This window comes from Ptychodera flava, chromosome 1, assembly GCF_041260155.1.
Source record: "Ptychodera flava strain L36383 chromosome 1, AS_Pfla_20210202, whole genome shotgun sequence".
Taxonomy (NCBI): Eukaryota; Metazoa; Hemichordata; class Enteropneusta; family Ptychoderidae; genus Ptychodera; species Ptychodera flava.
The window spans coordinates 54,489,332-54,508,931 of record NC_091928.1 but is presented as its reverse complement, the minus strand read 5'-3'; the positions used below and the strand labels follow the sequence as shown (position 1 = coordinate 54,508,931).

At 39.3% G+C, this 19,600-nt stretch overlaps 1 long non-coding RNA gene across 1 annotated transcript; it reads left to right on the top strand.

Annotated features, from left to right (window-relative positions):
• The first annotated feature begins 5,436 nt into the window (after positions 1–5,436).
• On the top strand, positions 5,437–18,301 carry LOC139141102 (uncharacterized). Its single transcript, XR_011554136.1, has 2 exons — positions 5,437–5,991; positions 15,887–18,301. It is a non-coding gene; the product is annotated as an uncharacterized lncRNA (long non-coding RNA).
• The last annotated feature ends 1,299 nt before the right edge of the window (positions 18,302–19,600 follow it).

The window sequence follows — 19,600 nt, the reverse complement described above, 5'->3', positions numbered from 1 at the left end:
TCAACCATGGTCTCTTAACGGGTAGCGCTGAGCTGTTGCCGTAAACAGGCGCGTGGTTTACGACGATGATATGAAGGGTGTAGCACTTGTGGTTACTGAGTTATGGACAAATATGTATATTTCAGATCAAAGGTCACCGAGGTCACGTGACATTTTGTCAAAAAAATTGTATTGCTAAGTTATCCCTATATACCAAAAATCAGACCTTTAGCTCTATTGGCTCACTCAAAATTAGATATGCGCATAATTAATGAGGTACAATATGTGGCGTCATAAGGTGTCCCATCATACCATATATGAAGGGTGTAGCACTTGTGGTTACTAAGTTATGGACAAATATGTATATTTGACGTCAAAGGTAACCGAGGTCACGTGACATTTTGTCAAAATATCTGAGATATCTGCGTGAAAGGAGGGACATGACCCAATCTATAAGCCCTGGGGCCCCCAGGTCTTCATCCGTGGGGCTAAAAACTGTGTCACTGCATCCTTTTTGCAATATGAATACGATGAGAAACTAAATTTTTATTTTACTTGGCCTTATACATGGGAGTCTATGCAGAACTGACTTATACATGGGAGTCTATGGAAAACTGCCATATACATGGGAGTCTATGGAGGTGTAAACTAAAAAGTCCTCTAACACGGCCAAATTTGATCGCATTGTGAAACAAATCGACGTGCATCTGTATGGGGTAGGGTAGGGTACTATCCTTGTGCAAAGTTTGAAAGAAATTGACCAGGGCTTGTCTGAGATATCTGCGTGAACGGACGCACGCACGGACGGACGGACCACGGACGGACGGACATGACCCAATCTATAAGTCCCCCCGGATTTCGTCCGTGGGGACTAATTAAATATGGTCATTACCTACCGTATGTTTCAGACAATCTTAGCCTACTGAATGAATCTTGCTTTCGATTACGAAGCCATAGAAAATCAAAAGGGTACAAGACAAGGAAGTTCGCTCTCTGCAGAACTCTACAAGATTTACAATAACACAATCCTTGATGATCTGCAATTTTCACAACTTGGCCTCCATATTGGTGATATTAGTATCTCTGCTCCCACCTGTGCTGATGACATTGCTTTACTCACACAAGATACCTACTCAGAACGTGCTCAAGCTACGATCATCCAACATTCAATAAATAAAGATAGACAAATAATTAATACCGCAAAATGTGCATCCGTCCAGCTTGCCCCCTCAAAATTAACTAATGTTCAAAACGCCTGTAAACCTTCGATCAATAACGCGCCGATAGAAAGAACACAAGAGACAGTACATTTAGGCCTAAATAGAAATCTACAGCAATCAGTATGTCCTGAATGCACTGAATTACAGTCCATCGAACAGCTGGTTCGCACAACTAAAATAAATACATAACCAATATAACTTACCAAACCCTATAGAGATGCTACTTGAACCTATATTCAAATACACACTCAAGAAACTGGTTAAATCAAACATTAGCGCCTACTGGACAAATCAACGACGCAATGAAGCGAATTCGAAATCGTCACTACGTTATCTAAACATTACAGCATGTAAGATATCTCAACCTCATCAAGTTTGGTCATCAGTAACATCATGTCCTAGAGATGTACAACGAGCCTGTGTCAAAGCGAAACTACTGACTGAAACTTACATTCTTCAGGCCAATAGGGCAAAATTTAATCAATCTGAGGTCAATGCTGTCGGTCAACTCTGCTTACAAGGACCAGAGGATCCCGTGGGTACATGTTCAGAGAAGTGATAGGGGTGTGCGGCTGCAAGTATAAAACCCAGGGCCCATTTTAGACCTAAAATCTCGTTATTTTAGGACCCCAATTTTTTAGACCTTTATGACCTTTGGCCCACGTCAAAAGTCGTAGCGTCAAAATTTGTAAAACGGAAAAAGCAAGTATTTGCCCTGGCAAAGCCTACCACTGTATCGCGTTACGGGCTATGTTAATTGTTGCTAGCCAAGCCATGATTCCGAAAACCATCAGGAAATACTAAACAATTTTGGTGAAAGAAAATGTCTTTCACCCTCACCAAATTTTGGTCCTGCTTCTGCAAATTTTAAGTTACAGTCTGACTGGTGTTTTTTTTAATTCCAATTCACAACAAAGCTCGCTGTTCGTCTGTAAAGCAATACTACTTCATGTGGCTATGGTCGATGTCTGTCATGATCAATACTTGGAGCAGTAGAGCCACTTTGTTTGGGTATTTCCTATTGGGCAAAAATCTGCCATATATAGAGTTCTGACGAATCAGTGACAATGTTTTAAAACAAAGTCCTATTTACTTTGGCTTAAGCCAGGGGGTCTCTTTAACGGTTCCCCTGCCACAGAAAAAGATACCGATGCTATTAGTGCAGCTCAGAACTCTGCTAGCGAGACGGGAACAGACGGTTGAAATTTGTTCTTGTGTGGCACTCAAAAATCAACCCGATTTTAGACCTTGGTTTACAGTGGAATTGATACCCCCATTTTAGACCAAGTTGCTGAAATACCCACCCCATTGGGCGGCACGTATACATATTGTCAAGTAATAGAAGTGACCCCCCCCCCCGGGCAGAGGATAGAGAACACTTTATAACAAGCTGCATCAAGCTAAATAACATTAGAGAAAAACATTGGAGCAAATTAGAACAAATTCTACAAGAGCATAACTTTAATGACATTGTTTCAATTGCCAGAGACGACACAGCCTTCCAGACACAGCTAATATTGGACTCATCCAAGATTGTTAACGACCCACATCCAGAATTCACCAGGACATTTGAGCACAGAACCCGGATGTTACTGTTTGCCCTACACACGGAAAGAAACACTCAGATTGAAAGGCTCGAACAATAGTGAATCCATTGGAACTGTTTTCCTGTTTTTTTTATGTTTGTGTGTAACTGTGTCTTGTCTGTTTATGTATATTCTTTTAACCTTGCTACAGACCTCAAGAGAGGGTGCTCCTATAGTGAAGGAGGAAATTCCACCACCACAACAACAACAACAATGGCGGCTGGAGACGTCACATGACAGAAAGCCCTACTTCTGGGTCTCGCCTCTCTTCGATCGTTGCGCACTTTGTCTTTAGGGACTGGTCAGTTTCTTCTTCGGCCTGGGGGGGGGGCGGTGGATTCATGGGGGGGGGGGGGTCACCCTGTTTTGACTTTGGTGGTAGGGGGGGTCACCATGTTTTTGAAATGCCCAATGGGGGGGGGGTCAGTGTGTTTTTAATTTCGACATGGCTCATACTTGCGAAAAATGCATTGTGCCAGCCACAAATTTCATCATTGCATTTTTCGGCGCGCCCTTCGGGTACATAACTTTAACAATAATAAGACATTTTTCGGAGCCCCGCCCTAGGGCAAAACTTTAATATATCAGACATATATATATCTGACATACTTGTACGTTTAAAATTTTTCTGCACGCCCTTTGGGCGCATTTCTTTAAAATATCAAACAATATTTTTCAGCATGCCCTTCAGCTGCATGACTTTCATATATCAGATATGTATATATATCAGAGATACCTGGATGTTTAATATTTTTCGGCGCGCCCTTCGGGCGCAGTAAATTAATATATCAGAGACATTATGTCAGATATATCTTGATGTCTGTCAATTGAAAGTCTGTTTTGCAAAGTGTACTGATCATTATGAAATCTGCAGTTTATATGAAAAGCATGACAAGTTCCTGATACTTTTCTGTTTCCTCTATGAGAATTCAGTCTTAGAAAGCAACATGCACTAATATTTCACAATCACATTTTTCCTATAACAGTTCTGGCCATCTGCTTTAGTATAAAAAGAGTGCAGTACATTCACAGCTCATTCAAAATACTGTATTCAAACTTCAGAATTGACACTTTTAAGTTCCTATTGTACAACTGACATGACAACAATTTCATTAAAACACAGAATGACTGAATGTTTAATAATAATAATTTATTGTTTAAAGACCACTACACACCTTGTCTCAGTGGTCTGTACATTACAGAAAATTATATTTAAATTATATATATATATATATATATATATATATATATATATATATATATATATATATATGGCATATATATACTGGCATTATATATATATATATATATATATATATATATATATATATATATATATATATATATATATATATATATATATACTGAATTCTCCACCTTTTGTTTTACCTTTGTCGCGCGCAGGGGGGTCAGCCTGTTTTCGAAAGCTGGAATAGGGGGGTCAGCCTGTTTTCGAAAATTGGAATAGGGGGTCAGCCACTTTTTGACGTCGGCAAAAAATAATCCACCGCCCCCCCCCCGGCCGAAGAAACTGACCAGTCCCTTAAACGTTAGTGTGTCACTTTGATCACAACCATATATTTTCAAATTGCTACAATGGTGCTGCAAATTTTCACAGTCGATTTGGAATCCAGAACTTGCTTTGGTCTGCGTTTTCGAGCACACTGACCTTGTCTAGGCACATGTTAAGCTGCAATTGCAAACTTACGCAAAGCCCACTTTTCTCCCTGTATGCGAGGGAAGCATTCGTATCGCCGCCATTGTGGATCTCCTTCCCGAAAAGCATGCTGGTATACTATGACAATCCTCGGCCATCGCCAAATTCTGATTTTTTTCTTTTTGAAAATAAATTTTTGCTTGTGACACGACGCCGAGGATTGTCGTTAGACTTCATGTAACTCTATGGGAACCGAAAAGGATTCTGCTCTACTATGACAACTGTCGGCCATAGTTGAAATAAATTTCATTTCGTTTTCATTTTACTTTGCGTGCGTTTACTAGTGCAGCTTAACATGTACATAGACAAGGTCAGTGTGCTCGAAAACGCAGACCAAAGCAAGTTCTGGATTCCAAATCGACTGTTTTTAAAAAAACTAGTGTGTAACTTATAAAGGAAAGCAGATGAGCTTACATTTGCAGATCAAACAGATATTACTTCACCATCCAATTATCCCAAATTAGTTCCAATTGTGTTGTGTGAAGATACAGTGAAGAACAAGGGTGATAAATCGCTGCCTGGTCGTACAGGCGAGACTCGCGTCTTAGACACTCGCCCTCCGACTCAGGCCATTACTAGTGTGACGTTTCCGGATGTGTAAACGTCTTTGTAATAGTTTCTTAATTAGTTAAGTGTCTTTTAATTGTTGTGTTTACGTTTAATTATAGTAGCGAGTAGCGCACTGTCCTTGGTACATGCACTTAAGAGGTCAGTAGACATATCCGATGACATGACTGGACTGCATTCCAATGCGTCTCTTTGTCTTAGAGTGTGTAGTCATTTATCACTTCTTCTGACAGTTGTTTTTGCCAACGTGGCAGTATTAGTATTAGGATGATATTCAGTAGGGATATTAATATGCAGATTTGGCAATCATAATGAGCAAACTATTGTATGTCATTGGCTTAGCTTCTGGTTGGCTAGAGAAGTCATACTTAAGCCAGTGTTTTGTGTGATTTTGTTGAGTTGGCAGCAGAGATCTCTAAGCTCTGGACTTAAAGTTTTGTAAGCAGATAGAACGGAGTTGCTGATAGAACGGAGTTGCTGTATGTGTACGAGACATCTCAGACGTCTCGACGGCATGGCTTGCAGACACAGGCTCTTGACTCAATGCAGGCGAACCGCTAGCCGTAACTGATACAATAAAATCAAAAAGGTGAGCAACAGCAGAAGCCATGCACGGAGACCGAGTAAATTTCAACAGACGGTTTCGCCTTCTTTTATCTCAAACACAACTTGCTAATTGGGATCGATCGATGCTCCAGTTCATCAACTTCATGAGTACTCACACCAATATCCAACATCTCTCTGTTAAGTCCATGAAAAAGCTGTGTTTTCGGAGCGGTGTCAGCTTGACTGGGGTCGATAGTCATGACCCACAAGGGAAAGCTTGTGATTGGATGACGGCTTTACGAACGTAAATTCAAAATATCGGTTAACTTTCACTTGTCCGCACCACAGGCTTCGCTATGGCAGCGTATTCATACTGGTAAGTAAGATTTTCAGTTTTGCTCATTAATGTTTTAACTTCTTATCTTACTTTGAATTTTTGAAATTTTCTTCATTATTCCTGACTTGTTGCCGTACCTAACAGGGGGTTTGCACCTAGTGCAAGTGGGAGTAGAAGCATATATTGTACAGGCTACTGCTATAGTATTTTGTTTTCGTTTTGATCATGTGTAGTAGGCAAAGTGAAAAACCCAGGCCTAGTCGGGCCTAGCCGAGCCCTCTAGGTTGGCGATCTAATTTAGCGCGAATTCAAACACGTTGGAAATTCCCGCAGAGACTGAGTTTCGCAAAGCTACATTGCATTGTGCCTCAGCTGGCCCTGTCGCGACGCCATGGATCGCTGCCAAAATCAAGCATTTTGCGTACCCTCGATGGATGATTACTTTTTTGCCAACGAACACAGAGTAAAGTTTGTGCAGGTTCGACTTTGCTTTTTTGCTATTATTTGTTTTATTGAAATTCTTGCGGCGAAATATCCACTTGTAATTTGCATCGATCGCAGCCTGCCATGCCTCTGCTAGCGCGGGGTTGATTACCGTAAAAAAACCCTTTCAATTCGACCAGAAAAAATAATTACAATTTGAAATCGTCGAAGTAATAGGAAATTAAAACTGCCGAAATAATTTAGTGGTCGAATTAATTGATACGACGATAATGAAATTTACGCCGAGACATGTTTGCTATGTGGAGACTGCTTCAAAGCATGGACTGTTAAATTTTGTGGGGTCGACAAACTTCGTCTATGCTGTAGGTTACAAAAAAACCTCAAACCTAAAAGGCACGTGGGTGTCACATCAAAATCAAAGTGGCCGCGATTTAGACGGAGCGATCTGTGATACTTTGCCACTGGCCACTTGATGGACGACGCGTAAGTTGACATCGTGTGCCGGCCCTTGGAAATATATTGCAACTCCGTGACAGGCAGATTAGATAATCTAAAAGCGTTTAATGCATTAAAATTTTGTAAAAATAATAAAAATTGACATCACCGATCATAAGAAACGTGGTGTTGAAGATATTATTTTTAAGAGAAGTCTCTGATGGTCATTTTCAGTAAGCATGGTCTGTCTTCGCAAAGTTGGGAAACCAACATCTGAAGATTTACTTCAACCAATACTTTGGGATTTGTTCAACTCTTATTATAATTTCTGGAAAGTAGATGTACATTTTCGATGTCTTTGTAGCTACTGGAGTTATATCCGAAAGATGTATTATTTTCTGTTTGAAGTTTCAGGTCACTGCTCAATGTATTAGTTGATGTCAATTTGCCGTATCGGGCATGGTCTCTGCCGTCACTCTAATCGTTAGTTTTTTCCTGATATATTCGATATCAGACTCAAAACACAACGTGTACAACGGTGATAATATAATGCATCTTTCGTATCGAAAACCGGTAAAGTTTGCAACTGGTGATGTCTGTGACGCTTTTGCTTCCAAATAGACATACTGAAATGCACAGGGAACTTAGTGGTATGGCACTTATATGAATTTTACTGTGGAGAAAGTCCATGACTTTTAAACTGGCCGTACAACCATGCAACAATAAACATGGCGGAGCAATGATACCGACTTCAGAGACTTTACGAATTTTTTTCATTGCGAGCGCTGGTGAGACCGAGTCGTCGAATTTTTTTCCCGCTGGCTATTTGGCTTTGATTTTTCAATTGCTCTCATGTGATAATTACAGCTACATGTAAAATCAAGAAAGGCCCTCTCTGTAAATCAATAAGCCTTTTGAATATGAAAAAATCGGACATCTGAACCTCAACACGCAGTTTGAAAGTTGCTCTCCGAATCAGGACAGGGACATCGGTGAGGCCGGATTTCACGTAGTAGCTATGGAAACCGATGGTTCATTCATTGTAAGAAAGCATGCGATGCACTGCTCCTGCTCGAGCTCCCTTGGCCCTTCTCACCTCTACACCGTCTATTACCTAACCATGCCAACAATCGATTACGTAATAGTGTTCAATCTTCAAATTTGGATACATTAAACTACCAATCATCAACCGTCGAACACATCAAAAACAATGGTCGCGGCCACGGATTCAAGGACGTTCACACAAGGAGACACTATCAATGAGAGGCGCATAGAATTGTTTTTACTACAGTTTTGAGAACTTCTAAAATAACTTGTAATCTGTATACCTTCGCACATCGAACCGATATTGTATGCCTATCACCATTGAAGTTTATGTCTTTCATTGTAGAGTTGTTTTTATCCAAAATAAACACATTTCCAGAATAGTCCCACAAAGCAGTCAAATGAAGGGATAATTGCTTCAAACGAATGAAATTTCACAACGAAAGAATGAAAATCAACAGCACATGCATCGTGGACGTGTTTTAAAACAATAGCGCTCGGGAATGGGACTATTCTATTCTAGTGACGGGGACGGAAAGCACAGAACTATAAAGCTACTGGAAAAACGTTCTGTTTTTCTCGCGATTTTAGCAACTGTAACGACCCTTTATTCTCAAAGTTACTTACCTTTCCATGATAGAATTAAACTAGGTTTATGGGCTTATGCACACAGTGTACAAGGATGTACAGCATGTTTTAAAAAGTCCTCTGCTGGGGACGAGCAGGGGTTTACACTCTAACGGATACAGTAAAACAATGGTCACGGCCATAGGTTCAAGGACATTCACGGGGAGACACGATGACAAAGAGAGTCGTAAAATTGCTTAGACTAGTTTAAAAACATACAATATCTGGTCATCTGTGTACCGCTGTACATCGAAACGACAAGTGTAAGCCTATAGCTTCGAAATTTTATGGGAGACACATCACGACTGAGACCGACAGTATAGCGGCACAACAAACTATTCCGAATTGTGCATCCGTGTTTAATGCAAACATCTCTGTAGGTGATTCCGGTTTCTCAATCAAATCCAAATTCCGACATTGACAAAATTGACATAAAAATACGATGTCCGAAAAGTTTTGTTTTATTCAACTAACTGATTCATCTCCTTTGACATCCCCCAAGCTACATGTAAACAGTCCGGAAAGACTGTGACATCGATGTCTCCCGGGCCCCCACGCATACAGCATGGCCATGCTCAGTATTTCATCACCATTTCGCAAAACATCTTTTCAACTGAGCGCATAGGCCACGTCTTTGTACGTTGGTCAACTTATGGCAGTAAAGGTCAGAATATATAACAGTGTTCAAAGTAACATTGAATATGGAAGATGAAAATGCTTTCATCGATTGACAAAAATGAGAAGGAACGAGTCAGTAAATATCGAACTATAAGCTTAAAGGGGAGAACGAGACTTCCAAGATTAATCAACTGGGAATTGTATTTCGATCAACAGACTTACACAACCAGAGAGAGCATTTTATTCAGCTTTAAAAATAAGTTACCGTCTTTCCTTTAATAACACCCCATTTGCGTTTCCATCTACTCTGTCCCCGGACCCAATTGGTATGATTGGCCTTCGGGTTTCGCCTGCCGTACTGACTGATACATGGTTATTTCTTCAGCTATTTTTTCATTGTTTCGCATAAGATACAGCATCTCTTTTCGTGCACAAGGCATGTTAACGTTTAGAAGGAACCAGTCACAGGAGGTTAGGATATTATATACCGTAGGTGAAATTATAATGGAATATTGAAGATGAAGACTTATCGGTCGACAAAATTGCCATAAATCGAGAATCGAGATTGTCTATGATTTATTAATGGGGAACAAAAACATTCGATTGATTCATTATACAACCAGAAAGAGCATTTTCTTCAGCTTGAAAAAATAAGTCGTCGTCTTTCCTTGACACTGTCCCCATTTGCGTTTGAAAATATTAGTCTGTTCCCAGTCGGTAAGAACGCACGGGGCGGCGTCGGCCGTACTTGCCGACATGTAACATACCGATTTTTCTTCAGCAATGTTTTAGCGTTTCGCAAAAGATATCGCCAACTTGTCCTTTTTAGTGCACGGGGCACATCTGTCTACGTGTTTTAGGAACAAGCAACATGTGGTTTAGAACATAATATCTGTCAAATTAGGAAGGAATATTGATTCACACACAGAAAGAGTCTATATTCGTAACGCTGTTGTTTTCGATGTCTTGAAATGTCGTTCATTCACCAACTGAAGGAATTTTTTTGAAAGCTATGTCATTCAGTCGAATTAATAGGGATTGAGAAAGTCACAATTTCCATCGGTAGTCGAATTGATAGGGGCAAAATAAAATTATGTTTTGAGAAAAAAATCGGGTGGTCGTAGAAGGGTGGTCAAATTGATACGGTTTTTACGGTAATTCTCTTACGGGTACAAGCAGACTTCGCATCCCGACGATTCACGTGTGCTCGACATGCTCTATGTCCCGGGACCGTTTTCTCGAACCATGGAGGTAGCTACCTCCATGCTCGAACGTACGTAGAGTGGTTTTTTTCTCGGCGCGCGGGGCCGTTCTCACTTGTTACCGTCTTCATATCGTGCTGTGTGCCGAACATGGAAGTATTTACGCATACAAATTGAAACTAGTTTTCTGTCAAATAAAAAAGATATTTCTGAGAATTAACCGCACATGTTGGGGTAGGACGCGTACTCGTTGATGTCACCAATAACACTGTTCCTGTCCGTGTTATGAATGTAGGCGAGACACCGAATATGATGATGCTGGGCAGACAGGTAGATTTACCTGTGGACTTGATGGTCGAACTCCTACCGACCGACTCGACCGAGCGTACTGATTATGCCTTGCATCTGAGAGAGAAATTACAATCAGCAGAAGTGCAATTGCCCAGAGACGACATTATGAACAGGGGCAGCATGGAAGTGGATTGACAACTGGTCAATTTGTATGGCTGCGTGCTGAAACCTGCAAGAGAGGAAAATCCAAGAAATTAGCAGCAAACCGATGGGAGGGGCCGTTCCTGATTATTGACAAACTTTCCGACATCACTTTCCGTATTCAGCGGAGTCAGTACTCAAGGTAGTGCATTACGACCGACTGAAACCCTATCAGTGGACACAAGCAGTTGATTGGCGTCAGCAGGACCAGAGACCCCCAGATGGCGAGAAATCTGCCTCACCTGAGCTGATAGACGATACCATGTCGAAAGACAACCGTCTTGGTGACACTGAAACATTCCCTGGTAGTACGTCCCTAATTGATCTTTACCAGGCAGAGGACACAGATGTAAACGTCCACTTTGACTCTGATCATACTGAGAAAGAAATTCATCAGTATGCAACAAGGAGAAACAGGAAGGCGCCTGATCGCTATGGCGACTGGCACTATGCCTCCGATTAAACTGGACTGACACCCAGCTGTGACCTTATTTCACCCCAGAAGTTACTACGGTGAAATAGGACACAGACAAACCAACTAACCAGATTGATGATGAACTGATGATGAACTTCGAACTTCTATGAGTAGACTTTAATTGTTTGATGATAGGTAGTGCACTTAAAGTATACCTATGACGGTGTTGTCATGTGTGACAAAAAGAACCAGCTGACCAGAATTTTGATTCCGGTAGATGTCACCATGGCAATGATACTTGACATCCTGCCATCTGAAGTCATGGTTGAACGAGCGTGTGGACGACATTCTTTTTTTATTCAAGTTAATGTTGCTGAGCTGACAACATGCCCAAATTACTAATCTGTGGACGTAGTCACCAGATTATCACCGGATTAACTTTGACAGAGTCAACAACGTACGCACCAGCAAGGTATAACTGAACAATGGCTGAAACTGCAACACAAAAATATTCAAATGCCAAAATTGGAATATCTGCAATTTTACCTAGGATTGGATGTGATACGGTTAATGTTGATATAAGAATGAAAATCTGGTATTCATACAACATAGGAAGTTGGCAACGAGTGGACATCTGTTTGCAAAGGATGGAATACACATTGAAAGGGATGTTGTCAAGTTACTAGTAGCAGATATGAAATGGGCGATGATGGATGGAAACGAAAAGCGAGCTCGTCAGGGTCAATCTACGAGGTCAGGTCATGGCAACAGGAGTGGATTCATCAGGAGAGGTCAACCAGTGCAGTACAACAGACAGGCTACAGGGCAGTACCGATCACATGGAAATGAACAATATCAACATCGTCAAACAAAGCCACTGTATAACAGTACTGGGAGGGAAGATGCTGTGCAAAATAAAAATGACCAGATAGTCCATTCGCCGATACCTCTTTTGAAAAATTTTGTATAAGTGTGTATGATACTGTGAAAACAACCATGTTACTAGTAGAGTAACAGTCCTTAGTTGGCCATTGTTATGTGTTTATCGGAGACTTATCGACAACAGGTGGATAACACCTTAACTTTTATGACTTGGAACATTCAAGGAGTCAAGCAGAAGCTGAATGACCAAGACTTCTTGAATACTATTAATTCTTTTGACTTTGTAGCTTTAGAAGAAAGTTGGTTAGATTCTGTAGACAATTTTTCCTTGTCTGATTTTAGTTATTTTCGTAGTGATGGGAAAAAAACCAAAACAGCAAAACGGAACTCTGGTGGTACTATATTTCTGTTCAAACATAAATATAAAAGAGGAGTACAGAAAATCTCTACGATTATACCTGATACAATATGGGTTAAACTAGATAAAACTTTTTTTAACTTTGAAAAAGACATATTTATCTGTGCAACATATTTCCCACCAGATAATTCATCCATTTACAAAGAGAAGGTAAATACTCTCTTTGAAGATATTGAAAAAGAAATAATCAATTACTCATCCGAGGGTGAAATAATTATTATGGGTGATTTCAATGCACGTACAGGAAGACCTGATGATTACGTTACAGATGACTCAAGAGACCATATTACATTACCAAATATGTATGCTATAGATAATTTCAGAGCAAGATTGAATAAGGATAATGATATCAATTCATATGGAAGGAAACTTATTGACCTCTGTTTGTCAACAGACATGAAAATTGTCAATGGCAGAAAAATTGGCGACTTGTATGGAGATTTTACATGTTACACATATAACGGCTCAAGCCTTGTGGACTATGTAATTGCACAATCAAGCCTTCACTTTAAAATTCAATACTTAAGAGTTCACCAATTGACCCACTTATCAGACCATTGTCCACTATCTTTTGCACTCACTGGGCAAGTCAGAACTGAAAATGTGGACAGCAGTACCGGTCTTAACCCCCTTCCCAAAAGATATTTATGGAAACAAAGTTCAATTGAGAAGTATCAAGAGGCTCGCCAAAGCCCACCAGTCAGTTCCAAAATTACTCAGTATTTACACACAAATAATTTGACCGGTAATATTGATGATGCTGTACAAGGCTTGAATGATATTTTTTACACGGCTGCAGACATGTCACTCAAAACCTGCACTTATAAAGTTTTAAAGAACGGCAATGTGAAAAAGAAAACAGGTCGTCGATGGTATGACAAATCATGTTTTATAATAAAACGTGAAGTTAGAGCAATGTGTAAACTAATTGTGAAATATCCAAATGACCCATATGTGCGAGGTGACCGTCGTTATTTTCAACTTAAGAAGGAGTATAAATAGTTAATTAGAACTAAACAGAGAATGTACCAGGAGAATCTTTTAAATAATATCACGGAAGTGAATGGTGGTAACTCAGATCAATTCTGGAGTGCATTGAAAGAATTAAAAACCAACAATTCCTTACAAACAAATGATGATATCAGTAATAGTATAAGTGTTGAGGAATGGATCAAGCATTTCTCAAATCAAAATAAGAAATATAACCATAGTTCAAAATTAGACAAAATTATAAAGGAGCTAGAAAGTAAGGAAATTAATGAAGAATTGAATGGGGATATTACTTTCACTGAAATCATGAAGGCAATTAAACAGTTAAAAAAGAAAAAGTCGCCAGGTGATGATAAAATAATCAAGGAAATGTTAATAAGTGGTCAGTATGTCCTTCTGAAACCAATTACAAAACTCTTTAATAGTATTTTAAATTCAAAAAAGTTTCCAGACATTTGGCGCACTAGCATTATAAAACCACTTTTCAAATCAGGGGATAAAAATAACCCAAATAACTACAGAGGGATAGCTCTATCAAGTTGTCACTCAAAACTTTTCACTTCAGTTTTGAATAACAGATTACATAAATATGTTGAGGGTCATGATATTCTAAGTCAATATCAGGCTGGGTTTAGGCCTGGATTTCGAACAACAGACAACATGTTCATCTTAAAATCGGTTATTGATAAGTATATATTAATAAATCAAACATTGAAAATGCGAAGGATAAAAGGAAAAATATAAATAGGTTGTTTTTAGGATTTGTTGATTTTAGAAAGGCATTTGATAGTATTTGGCGTCAAGGGCTCTATTATAAGTTACTAACATACAATATTAATGGCAATATTTATCAAATAATTAATATGTATGACGAAGTCAAATACAGTATAAAACTTAATGGTGGAATCACACGACAGTTCAAATCAATGCGAGGAGTTAGGCAAGGTTGCAATATTAGTCCCATTCTTTTTAATCTGTTTATTAATGATTTATCAGGTTACTTTGATGATAGGTGTGAACCAGTTAATTTAGGACAGTCTCTGATCAATTTCCTATTATATACTGATGATCTTGTATTAATTTCAGAATCAGAGGCTGGATTACAACGTTGCTTTGATAAACTTCATTCATATTGTAATGACTGGAATTTAGAAGTCAACACTAACAAAACAAAAGTCATTGTTTTCAACAAGAATGCTATAATAGTATGAAATTAGAAATTGTTCAAAGCTACAAATACTTAGGCATAGACTTCAAATGTAATGGGAAGTTTGACATTGCAAAGGAGACTCTATACAAGAAGGCACTGAAAGCGTTCTTTTATATTAGAAAAGTTGTCAGTTCATCAGCTAACATAAATATTCATGCATGGATTCATATTTTTGACCATGTTATTAGGCCTATACTAACTTACGGATGTGAAATTTGGGGAACTGAGAAATATTCAGATAGGACACCAATTGAAAAATTGAATCTTAAGTTGTGTAAAATACTTCTCCAAGTTAATCAGTCAGCAACAAATTTAGCAGTGAGAGGTGAGATGAGCAGGCATCCTCTTTTAACTTTTATCAAGAAAATGATGGTTAAATATTGGTATAGAACATACACTAAGAAAGAAAATACTTTGATCCATGAGGTGATGGTATTTTGTACTAACAATAACATGGCCTGGGCAACTGCAATGCAAGAAATTACAGGATTGGAGAGTGTTGGTAATTTTTGGCAAAATGATAAACATAGTGTGAAACACTGAACAGATAAGATAAGTAATGACTACATTTTAAAATGGAAAAATGACGTTAATGCAGAAAAGACATCATCAGGAGAGAATAACCAATTACGCATTTATAGAAAGTTTAAAACGGATTTTAAAATGGAAAAGTATTTAAGCTGTATCATGGATAAAAATGACAGAAAATACATTACCAAGCTGAGAATAAGTGACCATAATCTGATGATTGAGAAAGGTAGACACATGAGACCAAAACTAAAAGCTGAGGACAGAATTTGTAATAGGTGTGATACCAACTCAGTTGAGGACGAATTTCATTATATCATGTGTTGTCCATGTCATACAAAATCACGACAAAAATTGTTAGACTCGATAGCAGTCAACAATGAAAACTTCAACAACTGGGATTTGCAAGCCAAATTTTGCTACATAATGAGCAATACAGGTAGCATGATATACCTCACAACATTTATCCAAGAAACAGATATATTTTAAGATTACCCCACACTTCATATTCTGCATAAAGTTATATCTTATATATATATATATATATATATATATATATATATATATATATATATATATATATATATATATATATTATTTGATAAGTATCCTTTTCTCTTTTTTTGTAGTATTAGTTCTTGACTATGTTCACCTTTGAGGGAATAACGTCAATAAAGTTTATAAAGTTTATAAAAGATGCACTGATTGTGACCAGGGGACTCAATGGGCGAGTCTGAGAGGCCTGGATGTGCATCGTAGGCGTGCCCATGACAACAGGCAGCCGAGGTACACGGTGGGTAATGCTGGGCGAAGTGGAGTTTTGAACGGTAGCAAGCAGTCTGACCTAGATAGCAGAGCTGTGAAATCAAAGATAGCAGTGATGAGGGACAGCAAAGCTATGGAGGCTGAGATGGAAATACACTCCAGTGGACAGACCAGAGGTGTAAAAATCACCCCAGGGAAATCCCAGGCTGAAGTTGAGAGACCTGGGTGTGGGGGTGAGTCTGATACAGTGTGCTCGACAACTTGTTGCAGAGAGAGGTCTTTTGAGGACAAAGCAGCATTTGACAGCACCGCGGGGACGAGAGTATAAACTGATCTCCATAGAGACGAGTTGTCCTGATCCGAGGACATGTAGTGGCGATACAGAAATGCCTGAGACGGCCTCAGTTGCCGGTAGTAGTAGATTCACTTCCCGGAAAGAGAGTCTACTGCACCTGACTCTGGACCTGCTAGAAAGCGTGACTGAAGTACAAGAAGTAATTGTACAACGCACTTTTCATCTGCGTCGACCAAACCATAACTCGAGGGGATTCACCGGCTCCTTCTGCCAAGTAAGGTGTTAACTTTTTGACCCTGGTATAGAAGTAGGTAATCGTCGTTTGACTTTAGTTAGAAAGTTTTTGCCGTGAACAGTTGTAGTTAAACATTTTGACCTCGCGTGAACTTTCCCAGCTGAGAGGGATCCGTCGATATTTATCGTGATGGGATGTTTGTGCGAGCCTGGAAGAGTCACGATAGTGTCATATTTCTATAATTTTCTCATTTGCTGTAAGCTGTTGTCATGTCCTTGACTGCAATTGTTTTTGTTCAATGCGCGAGTGTCTATGAATTTGTTCTGTCTCCGATGAATATGACACGAGCTACTTTCAAGCCATTCGTTTCGCGATTCTTTTTTTTACTTAGAAACATTCCATCTGAACCTATGTGGTGATATTTTTGGTAGACATCGTTTTTTTTCCGTGGCTTTTTTGTTATTTTAAAATGTATACCGAGTAAGTTATGCGTAATTTATAGAGACAGCATTCGATTCATCCAGCGAGATTTCCGATGGCAGAGCGACCAGTCGGACCCTTGGGGATAAATGAAGAAAGCGGCCTTGAGTAGCGAAAAACGCTAGTAATTTATCTTTTCTTTGAATCTGAAGAATGCGTAAGAGTAAAAGAAGTAATAAGTTAGAAATATTATATATGTTGCGAAATATTAGACATATTGCCATATTGCGAGATTTGAGTTTATTTTTCCTTTTGAAGCGTTCAACATACATGTGTTCGTCAGCGATGATAAATGAATAGGCGTCCGAAAAATGGATAAACGCAAGTAGTTTGTCTAACATACACTGAGAACATGCCGTGTCTTTTTTAATCTCTAGTCGCCGACACAATATCACATATAGATTCCTTTTTTTTTCTTATTTCCCTTTTTTGCGATATCAAACATTTCACCGATGCGAGAGCGTTCTTGTATATATTCGATCTAGCGTTTTGTATGCAAAGATATATTGTTCTGTTTTCGTTTCAATTACAAAGTTTGTCTTTACTTTTCACTGACTATTTTTACGATTGTTGGAAGTTTTACATGCTATTTTCTTGTGTATTTTGATATTTGCCAAAATTCTAAAATTTTTCTCAGTTACTGAAAATTCACTTTCTAGAAAGTCGCTTAAGGAATATTTGAGACACTTTTTAAGGCTTGAGGGCAAGCCTTTGTGGAAGAATGAACGATGTCATATTTCTATAATTTTCTCATTTGCTGTAAATTTACCTTCTTAAAAATCGCATGGGCGAGAGATTGTGTCCCGCATATCTTTCAAAATTGGCGCGAAGATGCATTTTCACAATTCTTTGTTCTAATTAAATGGCGCCGCCGTTCAGGAACCCGTATAATATGAATTCTCATGATTATTCATAGATTCCCTTTTGTACAAAGTTGGACAATAGAAAGACGCTGGTAGGGTGCTTTTCATACTTTCACGGCTTGGATCTTAAACAATATTGTTATGTGGGCAAACTGATAACTTGTACATTGTTTCTTTTCAAAAGTCGGTAGAACTCAAAGTTGTATTTATTGTACTTTCTAAGACGATCGAGCCGACAAAGAACTGGAAATGTATAAATTGAGGTTGCTTTCGTGATTATGGGGTAATTCACTGGAGATTCTGTTTTACACTGAGCCCCATCTCTCACGGAGGCCTAGGGTCGGCCGAGATAGGCCGTTCCCGCACGGCACCACAGTCAATAAACCTGGTCAAGTTCCACACCGTACACCTGTTGTCGCCGTATTACTACGTAGCCGCACCTATGCCCTTATTATGATATTATGACATGATGGAGAATCCGAAGTTCCGGTACGAAGACTGACATTGGGTCGTCAGCCACCTCTCGTCGCCAAGCGAGACAGCTCTACCAGAGGAGTGAAAATTCCCCGAGAACATGAAGTATTTTTTTAAAGGAGATATTACATGGTGGAGGACCAAACCCGGTTTAAAAGTCTGCTCGGAAAATCGACCTGTCTCTTGACTGCTAAGCGAGTGTGTGAGCGATCCCCGTAACCAGACAGCAATCCCCGTAACCAGATCTATAAAGTGAGTTGCAGTTTAAAGCTGTTCCCTGAGCGAAGACCGTGTTGTCATCTTACACGAGCGATCCACGAAAAGAACAGTGAGTTGACTGTACGAATTAATTCGCCAAAAGTCGCTGTCAAATCCTGGAAATCAGAGGATTCAACGGGACGGCTGCAGCGATACGGACGAATTGAAGAAGATGCCTTACCAAGCGCACTTCGACGCTCAAAGCAGGGCCATGTCAACTCCAGTCAGCTGTACCAAACCCAGAATGGAATCCGTAGCAAGAACTTTCCGTAGACCAACGTCTCCAGAGATGCCGTACATCTAGCGCCCCAACAACAAGGTAATATTCTAGTTCTACTGCGAAACCAACTTTAACCATGAGATGAAATATTCAACTGAAGAAGCAAACACGAACATTGAACTGTCGGACAATAGTCTGTATTGAACTTGCTTGAATTTAGTTTGTATAAGCTGATAGAGTATTTTTAAAGTGATACTCTGATTTTTTCGTCCTTGCCAAAACGCTATATGATGTCATCAACGTATCTCCATTGGTGAAATTTCTGTTATTTTCTTTTTACTAAAAAAAAAACTTTTTTAATTTGTGCCTTTTTGTTGGATTTCAACGCAAATTCTGCACAACTGACAGCATTTTTTTTGTTTTGATGAAATGCTCCAGTCATCAACTTTTTAAGCGCGGGGTTTATGTCTGTTAGAGCACCTAAACAAGGTTTTCTGTTGGTTGCCTATTAAGCATTTACATTTTGCGTCTTAGAATGACGATGCCGGTCTTTAGTCGCTGCTCCGATAGGGTTGGTATTGCGCGGGCCAGTCTTTGTCGTTTGAGCACCTTTAAGCTGTTGTCATGTCCTTGACTGCAATTGTTTTTGTTCAATGCGCGAGTGTCTATGAATTTGTTCTGTCTCCGATGAATATGACACGAGCTACTTTCAAGCCATTCGTTTCGCGATTCTTTTTTTTACTTAGAAACATT